Genomic DNA, 12065 nt, shown 5'->3' on the forward strand with positions numbered 1-12065 from the left:
ATCTTTTGTTAAACTACGGGGCTGGCAAAAAATTCACTTCTTGTAAAGTTCAATGAGTTCCTAAATTTATCAACTGATGTATAGAAGCCCCCCACTTATCCACAGGGGATTGTTCCCAGATCCCAAGTGGATGCCTGAAGCCACAAATAGCACCAAACCCTATATATACTATATTTTTTTCCTATAAATAAAGTTTAACTTATAAATTAGGCACAGTAAGAGATGAACAACAACTAATAAGAACAATTTTAACAACAATGTAATAAAAAGTTATATGAATTTGGCCTCTCTATCTCTATATCTGGAATTTTCCTTTTAATATTTGTAGTCTGTGGTTGTCGGTAGTTAACTGAACCCTTAGAAAGCAAAACCATGAATGGGAGGGAGGGGGTACCACTATGTTTCTCAGAGCATGTTTAGCTGTGTCTTGGCTGAAATGCATCCCCAATTACACATTGACTAAGCAGAGGACTAATAAGAAACAGACCTAAATTGTCTTTGGTGTAAAATTATGTATAATTTTGGTGTATAATCATTTGAGAATGCTCAAGTGCAATAGGATATACTCAGATAAAGAACACCTCATTGTTAGATCTGAAAGTGGTATCTTAAAATATACTCAGAATCCAGCAATTCTATTTTTAGGTATATACCCAAAAGAACTGAAACCAGGGTTTCACATCTGTACATCTGTATATATAACAGTATTACTGAGAACAGCCAAAACATGGAAGCAACCTAAGTATCTATCGACAAAAAGAAAATAAACAAAATGAGGTGTTTACACACAATAGAATATTATTCTGTCTTAACAGAAAGAATTCCGACACATGTGCTATAACATGGATGAATCATGAAGATATTAATGATAAGTGAAATAAATTAAGTACAAAAAGACAAATATTGTATGATTTCACTTACATGAAATGCTCAGAACGCTCAAATTCATACCAACATAAAGCAGAGTAGAGGTTACTGGGGCCTACGAAAGGCCCCTATTTAACAAGAATAAAGTTATTGCTTAATGGGCAAAGAACAGGTTGGGATGATGAAAAAATTCTGAAAATGGTTATGGTTGCACAACATTATGAATAAAATTAGTGCCACTAGATTATACACTTAAAAACAGCTAAAATGGTAAATTTTATGCTATGTATATTTTATCACAATAAACAGTGTAATAAGAGTACAGATAAGTCCCTACTTTCATAATCACTGGTACTGAGACAGATAAGAGGAACAAGATGGTGAGGACACAGGGAGGTTGGCCCAGGCAAGCTCTTGGCATAAACAAGCAGTGTGAGCCCCAGAGTCCCAACCCAAACACCCCAGAGGCAGATGCTGGCAAGAAAGGGCAACAGTTTGACTCCCATAGTCATCAGCCAGAGATGTGTGAAAGAGACTTTCAAGAGAAAGGCAGTTTAGAATCGTCTTATCAGGTATAACATGCAGAGTGCTGGCTGTGAGAAAATGCACTCAAGGAAAGCTGTAGATCTCTGGTAGAAGTTCAGGTTTTTATTTCCCAGAAACATAGGAAATAAACAAAAATCAGTCAGCTAATAAGCAGGGCCAGCTCCTCGCATCTCCCTCAGACTTTGAACAGGACGGGTTGGTGAACCAAAATAAACAATACTCACGGATGTATATGCTTCTCTATAGCTCAGGTATGCTGTGTGAACATATTCTTGGAGTTTCTTATCCTCCAAAATGGAATGAAGTACTCCAAAAAGTACTCCAGTCTCTCATGAAGTTCAAAGAAATCTTTCCAGAGCAGTCAGAATAAGGAACAGGAAAGAATCAGGACACTTGCATGAGGACTGGGGACAGGGACAGCAGGTTCAGGCAGCTACAAACCTGGGGGTTCGGTGAAACAACCCACCCAGAACCTGGCACTACCAGCTTGCTTGCTACCTCCAAGGCTACCAGCAAAGGACCATTTTTGGGAATGGAAGCCACAATTAGTTCTACTTCACTGACCAAGGTGGTACATAGGGAGCAAGAGAAAAGGAAATTCAGAGTTCATTTTATTCTGCTATATACATTATGTTACGTGTAGACTACAAAACAGTGTAAAGACTTACTATAAACACCTCTTTGCTGCTCTAAAACATCTTAATATTAGAATAGTACAAAGTGAGAAGTTGTATTTCTCTGGTCTAAGTGAGGCCACATATGTTGAAAGGTACAGATTATGCCACCCAAGATTATTTTGAGAAACAGCAGATGTAGGAGATACTTGAAAGAGAAGTTATCCTTCTTTAAGGGACATTTGCATTTATTAAAGAAATACTCATTTGTAAGAGTATCCTCCTCACTGATATCAAGAAGAAAAGGATGGCCCTCAATCAATCACAAGAAACTCTTAGTGCAGAGGGCACGGACTCAAATCTGCCTAAGAAACCTTACTCTTGTTTATACCTTGCTGTTCCCAGTAACCTCCTATAATTGTCCCCCATTCCGCCCTCATATCACTACCCCCCTCCCCCCCCCCCCCCCACAACACACCTTCCTTTTATCTTTAGCTGAAGATGCTATTAAGGTGGTGGCTTAGGCCACCACAGAGAGTTACTCAGTTTTCACTGGGCATTCCCTATGTATCCATAATATATACATGTTAATAATTTATTTGTTTTATCCTTGTTAAACAGGGGTCCCAGGCAAGAACTCAAAAGAATAGAGGGAAAATCATTTTCCTCCCCTATAGTGTTAGATGTCATAACCATCCAAAAAGTTATAATGTTTAAAAAAACATTAGCAAAAACACTTAATCAAGGTCACAGCAAGTCTTAAACTTCAGGATAATTAGAACTGGTGAACTTAGACAAGTATATAATGAAAACACTAAAGATTTAAAAAAAAAATTTTAATATACTTTATTGATTTTTCACAGAGAGGAAGGGAGAGGGATAGAGAGCTAGAAACATCAATGAGAGAGAAACATCGACCAGCTGCCTCCTATACACCCACTATAGGGGATGTGCCCTCAACCAAGGTACATGCCCTTGACTGGAATCGAACCTGGGATCTTTCAGTCTGCAGGCCGATACTCTATCCACTGAGCCAAACCGGTTTCCGCATTGAAGAAGATTTTAATGTAAGATCACAGACACCATAAATAACATGAAAGCTAAACACGAGATCACAAACAATTTGATATGTAAGCATTCCAGTACAAGCTCATGTCACAAACAATAACTCAAAAGAAAAGAATTTCTACAACAAACAAACAAGCCCTTCAATAAAAGGTATAAGACCCTTATAATTAATTTTTAAATTAACTGCCTTGTAAGGATTAAAGTACCTTTTAGGTTAAAAACTGTATTCTAGCCAACTGGTCTTATCTTTTGCTCCTTCTCCAGCAGGAATGAAACACTACATGTGTGAACCTTAGCCAACCTTCATGACAGCACTAAGCCTCAAACCACAGACCACAGTCAATAGCACACAAGCAGATTGTTACATGAAGCTCACTAACCCTTCAGTCAAAGAAAAGGAATGAAAAATGGGGCAATACTTAAAAAGATGATATTATTAGTGAACTGTATTATCCTTTTGCTCTTTGCAGGACAAAATGAATTCATTGGTGCCCAACATTTGGCCAGGTACTATGGGAGCTAAAAAGCAGAGCAAATTTACCTCATTTCCTGGAAAAAATTATAGCTGATTTTGTAATTTTCATCAATATTAAGGTGACCAGATGTCCTGCTTTTGGAGGGACAGTCCTGCTTTTTAACAATTTGTCCCGTTGCAAACATCGGGACTTTTTAAAAACGCCACGGGACACGGGACAAATTGTTAAAAAGCGGGACATCTGGTCACCTTAATCAATATATATCAAGCCATTACAAAGTGTTTACTTCGAAGTAGAGCAATTGTCAGTTTAGCTGGAACTGTGAAGCAGCCTAAGAGGAACTATGAGGGAGAGCTCACAAAGGCCTAACTCCTTAGCTTCCTAACAGAGGCGGTGAACAATAAAGTGACAAATTCCTCAGGTGAGATCATTATTTTATATAACAGACTCATGGATTTCCATAGAGACTGTAACTACTTTAACTTCCTGGAGACACTAATTGGAAAGGCACTTTCGGCCTTATCAGGAAAAACACAGTTCAGAAGCTATCTTGCTTTTCCTAAAGTTGTCTGACTTCAGAGTTCATACAAAGGCTAGTAAGTGTTACTGGCAAACTGGCTGGGTGAGATGGAAGGTAGACAAGAACCTGGATCTACCGAACTCTGCCCTCACCTTCTCTAAAAGCCTGGAGACCAGAAATCATGTAAATTTCCACAACAGACCACAGGGCAGGGGAAAACAGAGGCAGGGGTGATTTCACTTTTCACACAACACCCTAACCAGCTTTTTCAACTGTTGGCTTGAGATCACTATGACAATCCCATTTACACTCTAGGGTTTAACCCAGGGGGCTACATAACTTGCTTATTATTTGATAGAATTAGACCTAAAAACTATTGGGTCGGCAAGTAAGTAATTGCGGATTTTTAAAAGAAAATCAAAGACAATTTTTTCATGGAACTAAATAACTTTATTCTGTAATGTATTGCCCATTTTGATCAATGACCTTTTGCCATCTTTCAGGCAGCATCATAATCCCACGTTCAAAAAACTTCTGGTTTTTATTAGCAAAAAACTGCATCAGGTACGATTTGACATCATCATCATTATTGAAATTTTTACCATTAAAGGAGTTTTGTAAAGATCGAAACAAAAAGTAATCAGATGGTGCAAGGTCAGGACTATATGGTGGATGTGGCAAAACATCCCAACCAAGCTCCATTAATTTTTGCCGAGTGACCAAAGATGTGTGTGGCCTTGCATTGTCATGATGGAATACAACACCTTTTCAATTTGTCAATTCGGGCCGCTTTTCTTCAACTGCATTGTTTAATTTCGTTAGTTGTTCAATGTAGACATCAGAATTGATCGTTCGGTTGGGTGGTAAGAGTTCAAAGTAGACAATTCCTTTGTAATCCCACCAAACTGATAACAAAACCTTCTTTTGATGAATATCAGCTTTTGATGTTGTTTGAGTTGGTTCACCTGGCCTGCTCCACGATCTTTTCCGCTTGATATTGTTGTAAACAACCCATTTTTCATCGCCAGTTATCAGTCGTTTTAAAAATGGATCATTTTCATTACGTTTCTTTAGCAAATCGCAGCTGCTAATGCGTTGCATTAACTGTGATTCTTTCAGTTCGTGAGGAACCCATGTATCGAGTTTTTGAACATAGCCAAGTTGTTTTAAGTGATTTTCAATGCATGTATGTGATACATGAAGCTTCTCTGCAATCTCACGTGTTGTACTGTGACAGTCCGAATTGATTATTGCTTTGATTAGGGCGTCATCAACTTCAACTGGACGACCAGAGCGTCTTTCATCTTTGAGTGAAAAATCACCAGAACGAAATTTGGCAAACCAATTTTGACACTGCCGTTCTTTTAAGGCTTCGTCACCATAAACAGCACATAACTTTTTATGAGCTTGCGATGCGTTTTTCCCTTTGCGGAAATAAAAAAGCAAAATATGATGAAAATGTTCCTTTTGATTTTCCATTTTTCAACGAACGCCAAACGAAAACTACAAAACAGATCAAAAAACTTTTTTTACTGATTAACAGCTGAATAGCCAACTATCAAATAACAAAATGTGTTTTACATTTTACTACGTCTGCAAACCTAAAAATTCAACTGAAGCCATATATGTGTGAAACCCGCAATTACTTAGCTGCCGACCCAATAGTTAACTGGATTCAAAGTCCTGTGTGTTCTCAACTAACCAACACATGAATTTACTTTCAATTAAGAGAGGGCCTTCCTAAAGCACCAATGAAACTCACGTGATACCCCGGCTACTCTTTCACGGGAAAACATGGCATTCTTGGGGCTTTGTTATCCATGTTTGATGTCATGCACATATTATTCTTTAAACTGTCTGGGGCAACTATGGAGAGCTTTTACATGACAAAGTAGTAGTTCAGTGCCAAGTTTCTGTTTTGTTTTTGATTGGTGGTTAGTTGATTCCTTTATTCCCAGGTCTAGAGAGCTAGGTGATCATTTTGGTCTTGATTTATTCTGTTACCTTAGACAAGTTCTTCACTCTTTTTTCAGATTGTGAGGAGAACTTCCTCTTCCAAAGGGATATCAAGTATAAGTTGTATTCATGAAATATGATCCGTTGGAGCTTTAAGAGAGGTAATGTGGCATAAAAAAAAAAATCTGATTATTCTTCCTGAGCAATTGACAACCTACTGAACACTTGCCAAGGACTGAAATAAGAACTCCACATGATAAACACGCTCTTCTCACATCTTGAGAAGACAAAATAAAAACAGGGACACAAAACACAGAATTCTTGAAACTTTGGTTTTAAAAAGGCAGCAGTGTAAGACTGTACAATGGAGGACAGCAGCCATTATATGTGCTCCTGAAAATAGGAGTACTAGAACCTCAAAAAATGTTAAATGCTATTTCTTCTGATGATAACAGTAATGGTTACTGAAAAATAATGTAGAAAAGTGTAAAGAAAAAAATAGAACCCCTGTAGCTCTACTACCCAGAAATGAAATAACTACTGTTAACATCATGGCAAATTATCCTTGTAGACTTTTCCTCTGCTTCTCTTTGAGAACCACAATGATGCTCAAAAGGTGGTCCCCGGATTAATGCCATCAGTATCTTGAAACTTGTTAGAAAAGCAACCCAGACTTACTGAATAAGAAACTCTTTGAGTGAAACCCAGCAATATGCATTTTAACAAGTCTTCCAGATGATTCCAGATGATGTGTGCCAAAGTCTGAGAATCACTGACATATGCTAAAAATGCATACACATACATACCTCCCCCTAGAAAAAAATGGAGTCATACTATACCATATTTTCTGGCATACAAGATGACTTTTGAAACGAAAAAAAGTCAACCGAAAATCGGGGGCAAAAGACCAAAATTGCACAAAAATTACCTGCAGATCTTGACGGCAAAGTAAGTCTTTTCTTTGAAGTGGGGGGTAGTCTTATACAGCAAATATAGGCCTAAACCTATGTTTTAACTGTAAAATTAGGGGGTCGTCTTATACACCGGAAAATATGGTACATATTGTTTAAAATTTTAAATCTATACTTGGCACAAAGCTTATATTTTGGAAATTACCAAATACTGCAAAATTCTTTATTACATGCATGAATGTATTCCGCATGGATGAAAATATCACAAAATGGTTCATGTAACAAATGCAATTAAACATTAGAGTCAGCCAGACTAAACTGATGGCTGAATAAACAAGTCATTTAGCAATGTGAGGACGTAAGGAAATCCATTTAAATCTTAGTAGTTATGTAAGGTGCTTAGATCTTTTTTTTAAAAAATAGGAAACATCTGTATTAGCTTCTCTATCTTGCCCGTGAATCTATTTTGGGTTACTTAGAAACTTGCTTTTGCTTTCCAACATTCCAGCATCAGCAAATGGTTCCCTGACCCACCAATCTGCACACACTGGAAGAGTCACCCAGACAACTCCGGCTTGCATCACCTCCACCCCACCACAGCAGACCACTGCTGCACAAATGCCAGAAAAGCAATGCAACCTCTGGGAGCTTGCATACAAGCCCAGGTCTTTGAATCAGATAAGTTTGTGGAATGGAAAAAGAAGAAAACTGGAGTAAGTGTCTACATCCCCTGGACACTTTGCTTAACTTGCTGAATTATTTTTTGAGGTCTCAATACATAGCTTAAAATTTTTTTATTTTTTTATTTTTATTTTTTGTCAGCTCCTGGAAAACCCCAAAGGAAAAAGTCAAACTTTTCATTTGCTCCAGGTTACCAAAAAATCTTAACTGGGGGGGAATCAGTTCGTGGTAAGATAAGAATATCTCAAGTATATCATTGTTACTTTATTGCACAGATAACTGTGACCTTGGGCACCTTGTTGAACTTTTCTGGGCCTCAGTCTCTTATTCTATAGGAGTGACATGATTGGAGAATATAACTTAAGAGTTGTCAAGTGATGGCAACAAAGAAAGCCCAAGAAAGTGCAAGTCTGATAAGATTTCACAGCATCTGTAAAGGACTTATTGGACAGCAAGCTCTCCTCTCAACAACAAAGAAGAGCACATTCCAATTGCATTCTTCCTTTGGAAACTTCACAAATGGAACTAGATATGGTATAGCGGGCATAGGATGAAAGGAATCGTGGAGAAGCAGTTAACATGCAGGCTGGAGCCAGAATGCCCAGGCTCAAATGCCAATCTCACTATTTACCAGATGGATTTCTTGGGCAAATAGCTTAGTGCCACTGAACCTCAGTTTCCTCACTTAGAAAATAAGATTAAATAGGGTTTTGTGAAGATTAAAATGATTACTATGTAAAGTACATAAATTCATATCTACATGTTTTAACTATTATCAACTAGAGGCCTGGTACATGAATTTGTGCACGAGTGGGGTCCCTGCAGGATCAGGCTGAAACCAGCTCTCCGCAGGCCAGGCCAAAGGACCCCACCAGTGCATGACTGGGGCTGGGGAAAGACATGGGAGGTTGGCCAGCCGGGGAGGGACTATGGGAGGCTCTAGGGCATGTCCAGCAGTCTCTCTTAGTCCCAATCGGCCTGACCCCAGGAGCAAGTTAACCTATATGTCCGAGTGTCTGCCCCCTGATGGTCATTATATGTCATAGTGACTAGTCAACTGGTCAACTATCTGCCCCCTGTGGGCAGTGCATGTCATCGTGAGCAGTTGAGCAGCTTTATTATATCATTAGCATATTATGCTTTGATTGGTTGAACAGATGACTGGACAATTGGACACTTAGCATATTAGGCTTTTATTATATAGGATATTATTAGTGATATTAGATGATGTACTCAAGAAGTATAGTCTAGAAACATCATTAATGTAACATCAAATATGTACCTTGATGGCCTAGGGCCACCAAAAGGGCAGACAATGGATTGAGTCAGTTATGCTAGTCTGAATCCTAGCAGAGACTATCTACCACGATTTTACTATAACAGTATCTTCCAAGGGACATTCAACCCACAATTAGGGATCAAAGGCAAAGCAGCTCAGGGGAAAGCTTCCACTCTATGGGTTATAATAGGATCTGGGTTCAAATCCTAGCATCTCTACTCTGAGGTACGCGGCTTCCAACAAATTACTGAAGCTGAGATTTATGGCCCTCATCTCATAAATGATATACTTTCATTTACCCTACAAGGTTGTTATAAATTTGGCACAGAACAGCCATGGAGCGAGTGATCAATAAATGTTAGTAATAATGGTTAAGTCTTAAAAGGAGGTAATACCTCAAATAAAAACTCCATTTAAGCTACAATGAATTTTAAGGAGAACAAATAATTAGTCAGATCATCTGACCTTTTTCTTGAAAACAAAACTGTGCACTGAAATATATTTTGTTTTCGGGCTACAAAAATAGTTTTGTTTATTCTATCTTAAAGTTGTTTTTTTGTTTTGTTTTGGTTAAATTGCAGGCTTTGTTTCTTTAGAAAATAACTATTTTACCTGTACTACAAATAATAGCAATTTACTAATATCAGAAACTACATGTTGGGACCAAAATTAATTAAGCCATCACTTCTCATAACAACTAGGAAATTAACACAGAATATACCTTTGCTCATGAATGTTTTTCCCATCCATAATTTGGTTGCTCTTCTTACCATGAGGTGATGTGACATGGTTAATTAAGAGTTTCATTCTTGGCCACTGGTTTGGCTCAGTGGATAGAGCATCACCCTGTAGACCAAAGGCTCCTGAGTTTAATTCTGGTCAAGGGCACGTACTTAGGCTGCAGGCTTCTCCCTGGCCCAGGCCCTGGTCCTGGCATGTGCAGGAGGCAACCAATGTATGTGTTTCTCTCTCATCATATTTCTATCTTTCCCTTTCTCTTCCATTCTCTCTAAAAATCAACGGAAAAATATCCTCAGGTAAGGATTAAAAACAAAACAAAGAAACACACAAAGAGTTTCATTCTTGGAAAGCCATTTCATTTGATTCTACAAAAAATTTTATGGCTGTTTTTCCTGCAGTAGACTGAATTCATAGACAACTCAGGAAAAACTGAGAACTGACCACAGGGAGACCGGCTTTAAAGAATAATAGAAAACTGAAAGAAAAACTGGAACTCTAATATTTAGAGCCTTGCTCTGAAAAACAAAACATGTTTATAGTATTATACATTTTATGTGAAAAAGATGAGTTCTGTTTTGACTCAGAGCAGATACTCCCTAGAATTAGTCACAGAAAAAAAAGGAATATAAATTTTATGCTTTTCTTCCTAAGAGTAATTCAGCTTTTCCAACCTTATTTTTTTACTTAGACATTTTATTAATATGTTCTTTTAAGTTGATGACATGGCTAATAAATGGTATCCTTCCTCTAGATGGTGGGAAATGGGTGTTTAAAAAAAAAACAAACTAAAACAGAAAATACCTTCTGTTTTTTTGTGAATTACTTAACTATTCTCCTACAAAACAGATTTAAAGAAAACAATGATCAATGAGCTCAATAACTTCAAGAATGGTAAAACCTCACCAATGGTCTGCCTAAAGTTCTGCTTCAAATTCCAAGAACATCTTTAATGTTGTTTATATTCTCATGTATCACATATGAGAATACAACTGGTCAAAAGGTTGCAGATCTGATTCCCAGTCAGGATATATACCTAGGTTTCAGGTTTGATCCCTGGTCAGGGCATGTATGGGAGGCAACCAATGGATGTTTCTCTCTCACTGATGTTTCCCCTCCCCTACTTTCGCTTCCCCTCCCCGTTCCTCTTTCTATAAAATCAATAAACATATTCTGGGGTGAAGATGGAAGGAAGGGACGAAGGGAGGGAGAAAGGAAGGGAGGGAGGAAGGGAGGGGCTGACTGAACTGTGATATAACCAAATTAGTATATGAAAGTTTCCAATTTGGTCAATCTCCAGAAAGCAGCATAAACTAATCTATAAACATTATCGAGAGGCAGGCAAACAAGCCTCCATTACCAACTCTAAGAGTGGTATATTTACACTGGTCCAAGGAAGAGTAACTTAAAGGTAATATACAAAAAAAAATAATAATAAAATAAAATAAATGTAATAAACACAAGGCTGATGTCCTATCAGTAGCAACTCTTGATTCTACCCTTTTCCAGTTCATAATACATTTACAAAATAAACAAACAAAAGAAACCAACTTGGACAGCTTCACACTGTCTTGTTATACTATTAAAAAGCAACAACAAGAACAAGCTCTTCAAATAGAAAACACTTTTGTTAGAATTTATTTTCAGTGTACCATTTCCTCTCCCACCCCCACTCTAGTTCTCATCAAGTAATCCAATCACAAAAGCAAAGTAAGTAACCAATGTTCATTTTTTAAAAATCAATACAATTTAAATAAACAAAATAAAATGTTTGGATCAAGTAAAATACACACTTGGCCTAAGTCTCCAGGATTCTTGGAATAAAGAAAACAATGAAATAAATGGAAGCTAAGAAGGAAAATTAAGAAAAATCAAACCAGCAATTAGGATGCTGAGGTTTACTGATTTCCTACATAGGGGAAAAATATTGTGTACATGTCCAAAGGGAACAATTTTGGCAAACTGTGAGTCTAGCTATTGGTGAAATAGAAACTCCTCAACACAGAAGCAACAGTTTGAGTTTCCTTGATCCATTTTCACCTTAAACACAAAGCATGAAAAATGCCTTTTTTCCATTGGGAAACTTCAGCCCACTCAACCTGCCTTCCTAGCTCTGGACTAAATGCCTGGCACAGTGGCTTTAAAACCACATTTATATCAGTCAACTCCTGGAGTGCCTTTCATATCTCCCTTTAGTCTGACTTTTATCTTATGACAATGCAATGTAACGATGGAAACACAGGACCCAGAGTTATATTTTTTCCTGCTGCTTCTTATAATTCAATTCCATGGAGATTGTGTTATTTAGGGTCAATTTTATTTTTTAAAGGTTGGAAGAAATAAGCATTTAAGTGGGGGAAAAATTTTTAAAAATCATTTCTTAAAATCCAGGGCAGATTTTCTTTGTAA

General features: G+C 37.6%; 1 protein-coding gene across 10 annotated transcripts in view; it reads right to left on the bottom strand.

The window, feature by feature from the left end:
* Nucleotides 1–12065, bottom strand: part of KIF13A (kinesin family member 13A) — a 203350-nt gene that overhangs the window by 144997 nt on the left and 46288 nt on the right. The gene's annotated exons all lie outside the window — the stretch shown is intronic.

The sequence above is a fragment of the Pipistrellus hanaki genome (genome assembly GCF_964339955.1).
Source record: "Pipistrellus hanaki genome assembly, chromosome: 2".
Taxonomy (NCBI): domain Eukaryota; kingdom Metazoa; phylum Chordata; class Mammalia; order Chiroptera; family Vespertilionidae; genus Pipistrellus; species Pipistrellus hanaki.